A 6,697-nucleotide genomic window follows, 5' to 3' on the forward strand; every position below is an offset into this window, starting at 1 on the left:
GGGATTCCAAAGTTCCGTTTGAATATTTCAGAGTTCTAGCACTACTATATTTGTAGGTTTAGCTTTCACTGTTCTCTCCTGAATTTCCTTCTCTCTTCTGTGTATTTTTAAAATGTTTCATAGATACTCTTGGTTTCATTATTACAATCAGAACTCATCAGCACCCTCTGATTATTTAGATCTTCCCAAAATTCCACTTAAGGATGGCAATGGGAATACTCATCTCTTCATTTCCCACCCTGTTACTCTTCTTTGAATGTATCCATCATACACCCAAGAACCTAAACATTCATTAAGATTGTAACTACCCTTGGTACTCACACCTTATCAGTATCCTGCTCTTGGGACACTTCTGATTGCAGAGTAAAGAGCTCCTCTCCAAATCACCATTTAAATAGGGCTGTCAAGCCAGTCATCTCTTACCTGACTCACTCTTTTGGAATTCTCCATCATGCCCTCAAGTTAGGTATTTCCCCCTGTCTCTTTTGAGCTCCCTTCCAAATATTCCCCATTAGATGGTAAGCTCCTTGAGGGCAAGGACTATCCTTCTTTCATTTATTTGTATATCCAGCACTTACCACAGATCCAGAGACTTAATAGGTATGTAATATGTTTATTCACTGACATCCTATCCCATTTTATTTCATATCACTCCTTTCTTCATTTTTGTCCTTATCAAACTGATTTATTAATAGTTTTCCTATACATACTTTTCCATCTCTTATAGATGGTATCCTATGTTTGGAAAGCATTCCTTCCTCACCTGCATTTGGGGGGAGGGAGGTGGAGAGCCAGAGGCACTGTTAAAAATTAATGAGACACTGAGGAGATTGTGAACCAAGAAAGTTCAGAAACCTCTGGATTAGCCTAAGACCCACCCAAGGAAAATGTTTTTTTTTATTCTGGAAGTTCCCTCCTATTCAGAAGATAATCTTTGATTTCTAAGATGAGTCCTATTGATTCTTTCCAGGAAATGATCCAGGAAGAAATAGGATGGTACTTTGTTACTCAATTATTCTGAAATGTTATGACTAAACTGGATTTAAACATATTATGATCTTTCTCAAAATTACTATGAATTACCTTCTTGGGGTGGAGAGACATGTTGGAAGGCATGGAGTAGCTATGGATCTCTCTTTAGGAAATGACTTGAATATTATTGTTCAGTATTTCAGTTGCATCTGACTCTTCATGACCCCACTTGCTGTTTGCCATTTCTTTCTCTGCCTCATTTTATAGATGAAGAGACTGAGGCAAACAGAGTTAAATAACTTGCCCAGGGTCACACAACTAGTAAGTGTTGGAGGCCAGATTTGAACTCATCTTTTCCTGACTTCAAGTCTAGGGCTCCATCCATTATGCCACCTATCTGCCCCTTATTTATGTTAAATAAAATGTTTCTGTTTTTTTTTTAATAAAATTGTACTGGAGACACAGAGTCTACAGTATGAATACATATTCTTTGACATTAATTCATAGGTTGTTGCTGAGAACACACTGATTAGGAAATTCTAGTAAATAATTAAGCCAACTTGCAAATTTGTTGGTGAAAACATATTATTAAAGATTCTGCATAAGCACACAGATACTCATACTTATAAGAGAAAAATTTTTTTTAATTCACAATAAATTCATCAACCTAAGTTTAATTTAGGGTAACTGACATGGAACTTGTATTTATGCTTTTGCATTGTGCACAACAGAATCACTTGACTATCCTTAAATTCTGAAGTAAAACTATTAATTTAATGAATACATATTTATATAGCACTTTGAGATTTTGAAAATGATTATTCTCTTAATATCATTAGCATTACTCACATTTTAAAAGATAACAAAACTGAAACTCAAAAGCATTAAGTGCCGAAGTTGGGATAAGAACCCAAGAGTTTACCTGACTCAAATTCCAATATGCTTTATACTATACCATATGGTTGAGATGTCTGAAGAACAATTTCAGGTAGAACATCAATAATAACTATACGCATCTTCTGTAGTTATATTTATGTTATCACTAAAATATGTACTAATGTTTATCACACTCCCTCCCCTTTTGCCTCTCAAACAAAAATTAGAATTCTTGTAAATGAACTAGATAGTTCTAGCAGGTAACCATTGTGGTCGAATTCTCCAATGTTTATACTGCTTGTGTAATAATTAGCTTATGTTAGTAGCCAAAAGCAGCTATTGTTTAGGTATTTGTTTCACTATTTTATTTTCTGTACCATTTCATTTGTTTAACACAAAAACTGGTGACCACCTAATCAAGTTGGGAATTATTTAGGGAAAAGCATAGACTCCATTGGCTAGATGGCTCAGTGGGTAGAATGCTGAGCCTATTGTCAGAGAGACCTCAGTTCAAAGTCAGACTCAGACACTTAACTGTTTGATCTATAAACTTTCATGTTCAAAAATCCTGAAGTCCCTTATATCACTGTAATCTAATGACTTTCTGCCTCTCCCTCTGTGTCTGCCTCTGCCTTCCTATACTAAACTCTTCTCATAGTCCATACCATGACCTCTAGCAGTCACTTGACCCCTAAAGTCTCTCCCAGGCCACCTTCCCTGCATTTGCTACTCTTTTTCCATTTTGACCCTTTGGTATACTAGTTCAGCTCTACACTGTACTGTTCCTTTAGTCCTGTGTCTCTTTTCATATAACTAATTATACCTTGCCAAGGTTTAGCATTGGCACATTCCCATCATCCACTGTCTTCTTTTCCTCCTGAAAAAGGGGAGGGAAAATCATACAACAGTTTTGATTTGGATCCACTACAAATTCATGTTAAAAAAACTTCAACAGGGCTGTCGTTGTTGCCATTCAGTCATGCCCAAGTCTTTGTGAGCCCATGGACCTTAGCACAACAGGCCCTTCTTTCCTCCACTATCTCTTGAAGTCTGTTCAAGTTTGTTCATGGTTGTTGTTTCCATGACACTATCTATCCATCTTATCCTCTGCCATTCTCTTTTCTTTTTGCTTTCAATCTTTCCTAATACTGGGGTCTTTTCAAATGAGTTCCATCTTTTCATTATGTTGCCAAAGTATTTAAGCTTCAACTTTAATATTTGACCTTCTAGTGAATAGCTCAGATTAATTTCTTTAAGGATAGACTGGTTTGATCTTCTTGCTGTCTAAGCAACTCTAAAAAATCTTCCCTAGCATGATTCTGCAGAGCTCAGCTTTCCTTGAAGTCCAACTTTCACAGCCACACATGGCTACTGGAGAAACCATAACTTTGACTATACAACCTTTGTCTGCAAAGTGATATCTCTACTTTTTAGTGTGCTGTCCAGATTTACCATAGCTTTCTTTCTAAGGAACAAGTGTCTTCAACTCACTAACCCACCATCCACAGCATTTCTTCCAAAAATTTTCATCCCCCCTCAACCTCCTATAGTTCCTTTTTCTTCCACCATCTCAGTTGAAAACTTTGTCAAATATGTAAAAATTGAGGCCATTCCCTTTATCTCCCTCTTCTCTCCTCTTCATTTTCGAACACTCAGGTCCCCTTGGCCACTATATCCTCTTTCACCCTTCCCCACACGAAATAGTGACCTAGCTCACTATCTGCACAACCATTTACATTCTATCCCATATCCTCCAAAAGATGGCACCCCCAGTCATCCTGACTCTTGTCATTATCAGTGTCTACTGTGTTCCTCGCTACTGCCTACAATCATACCCATATCCTTCCTCCTCCTCCTCAAAAAAAAAAAAAGAAAGAAAACACTGATTGGATTCTTATATCTCTACTATCATCCTTTATTCATTCTCTTTTGTCACTAAACTCCTTAAAAAGGTTATTTTCAAATAGGTAGCTCCACTTTTTCTTGTCTCATTCTCTTCAGATGGTTGCAAAATGTATCTGCCTTTTCTTTAAATTATATGGCCTAAGTGGAAGGTATGAAACTGCAACAAATAAAAGCATTTATCTCATTGACATAAATAGAATTTTAATGATTGTTCATGTTTCTTCTCTGAGGCCTGAATCTATGCTTGAGTATAATAAACCCTAAGTTTTAACCTGTATAATTTCTGCATTTTCATATATTTTGATAGCAGTTACATACCACACAGTCAGAAGAAATACTTCTCACATAACAGTTCTAATAATTTGATTTTGAAGCAGTATGCCAATAACCATAGTCTCTTGTATATAATTATTATAGCTAATATCTTTTTCAACTTCCTGTGAAATTACATATTTTCCAACCTTTATTTTTATAAATTATAGATTGCCCCATGAACATTTTAAGAAAACAAATAAGAAACCAAGGTCATTCTTGGGGCATCACCTCCTGCATAGATATCCTTTCTAAATACACATAATGAGCCCCCCCTCCCCTCAAAAGGTTAAAAGATTTTTTCCTTTCCAATTGTCTGTTTACCATCCCTTAACAAATGCTGCCCTTCAAACACACCATGGCTTCCAATCATTCATCCTCTCAGTTCACTCTTGTGAGTGACCAATATTTGTGTTTATACTATATAGTACAAGCACATTGTATAGTATACATTATACTATATACATTCTACTATACAGTATAAGCTCATTATACTATATAATAAATAACAGTATAAACACATTATACTACTACAATTCATCTAATTGCTGTGATTTTTAAACTTTGACTCATTAAATACTTTTGGCTAGAAGGCAGAATTCCCTTCTGGTTAAAGATATTCAAGTATTCAAAATGGAAGTACTCTGGTTTGTTGAAATTAACCTCGTACTATGTCATCTCACTGTCTATGAGAAGCTTTGTGTGAACTTGCCAGACCCTAGGTATTTTCCACCCTAGTAAGATTAAAAAAAAAAAAAACAACCAAACCATTACCAGTTCAGTGAAAGAAACTACAGGAAGGCATATTTAAATGGAAGCCTTATAAATTCTACTCTGAAAATAGTGATGATTAAAACACTGCCTTATAAAGGAGACTGAGATGCCAACCTCAAAACAAAAATGCACAGACTAAATGGGTTATCATTTAAGAGTCCACCTCTGTGGTAGAGAAATGAGTTATATGGTGATTGTCTGATTATTTAGACAAATTGTAACTCCCCTGGTTTGGGTCAACTTTGAATCAACAAGTTCTAAAATTTTCCCTTTGGGCCTTGAGGGTTGACCTTAACCAAGCTAACCGTAGCTCTTTCTAGGTTATTTCTAAAAAATATATTCTAAAAAAGATTTTCTAAAACAAACTTCTAAAATAAAATTCATAAAATAACTCTAAAGACTTAGAATGTGATTATTTTCTTAAACTCTAGTGATTGATTTTTGTATAAGTGTTAAATTGGAAGACAAAAAACCTAAAGGTCTTTGGAAAGGCCCTGGACATACCATGTGTGTTCAGAAAAAAAGTGCTTTTTTTCCAAATTATAATCTATTTTTACCTTATTGATTTTGCTGTTAACATAAGCAATATATATGTCTTGCTCTAAGCTATAAGTAGTAAAACCTCTTGAGACTATAATTTTGTTTGTCTGAATAGTGAATCCAGATATAACTTTGAATTAATGTTAAACCAGTGCTTCACCAGTGAACAGGAAATGCAAAGAGCATTATGGTAGGTTCTCCATCTCCAAATATTAAGTTATGCAAGTAAACAAAGGTGACTGGGAAGGTTAAAGAGATAGCTTTATGAGAGTAATGACAAGATCACCTTGACTCAATTTCCTTTCTAAATAGGAAAGTTCCCCATTTCTGGTCATGAGCCTGGCTATAATGCCCTCCAAATGTAGAACTCTGTTGCATTCATGAAATAACTAAAATCAAACAAAGTTGAGGAAGTTTGGTCCTGTTAGATATATAATCGGTCAGTCTGTGACTTTGGCTTAGGCAGGATGAAATGGTCTTAATGTTGTTACAATTATATCCCTCTTCATTTCAGCTTTCTTATCCCTTTCAGTTGCCTCTCACATTTTTAGAGGGTAGAACTTCCTAGGGGACTCAGAATTTTTTGAGGTAATTCTTCATTTTCCACCAGTGGCTCTACTTGGTTTTAACTCTAGGATTATTGTGGGTCATAGCCTCCCCTCTACCTGCTTAGTTTTCTTTTGTCCATTGTCTTCCCTAGTCAGATTGTAAGCTCTTTGAGGGGACAGTGGTTTTTACCTCTTTTTGTATTGACAATGCCTGGCACAGTGCTTGGTACAAAGTAGATGTTAAATAAATGTTTATTGACTGATAGCTATGTGACCCTGGGCTAGTCATTTAACCTATTTGCCTCAGTTTCTTCATCTCTAAAATGGAGATAGTATTAGTGCCTTATTTCCCATGGTGTTTGTGAAGATCAAAGGAGAGAATAATTGTAAAGTACTTAACCAAAGTACATGGCACATTCAGGATTGGTCTCAGGCTCACCTGTGAGACTTCTGTCCCCATTCCCACATCTACCATTGTCATTGATCCAGTCTGAGATCAGAATTTAACAATTTTACACCTAGGTCACTATTTTGTTGTTGTTGTATAGTCATTTCAGTCATGTCCAACTCTTCATGATCCCGTTTGGGTTTTTCTTGACAAAGATATTGGAGTGGTTTGCCATTTCTTTCTCCAATTTGTTTTACAGATGAGGAACTAAGGCAAATAGTAAGTTTCTGAGACCAGATTTGAGCTCAGATGAGTCTTCCTGATTCTAAGCCCACTTAGCTGCCTCCAGGTTACTGTTAGATTTGTTAATTAAGTTACTACC

At 35.8% G+C, this 6,697-nt stretch overlaps 1 protein-coding gene across 7 annotated transcripts in view; it reads right to left on the reverse strand.

Moving 5' to 3' along the window:
• KCNJ15 (potassium inwardly rectifying channel subfamily J member 15) overlaps positions 1 to 6,697 on the reverse strand; it is a 108,164-nt gene that overhangs the window by 95,486 nt on the left and 5,981 nt on the right. The window lies entirely within an intron of this gene.

The sequence above is a fragment of the Petaurus breviceps genome, unplaced genomic scaffold (genome assembly GCF_028583685.1).
Source record: "Petaurus breviceps papuanus isolate PSGF00001 unplaced genomic scaffold, PetGlider_PUasm1.0 90897, whole genome shotgun sequence".
Taxonomy (NCBI): Eukaryota; Metazoa; Chordata; class Mammalia; order Diprotodontia; family Petauridae; genus Petaurus; species Petaurus breviceps.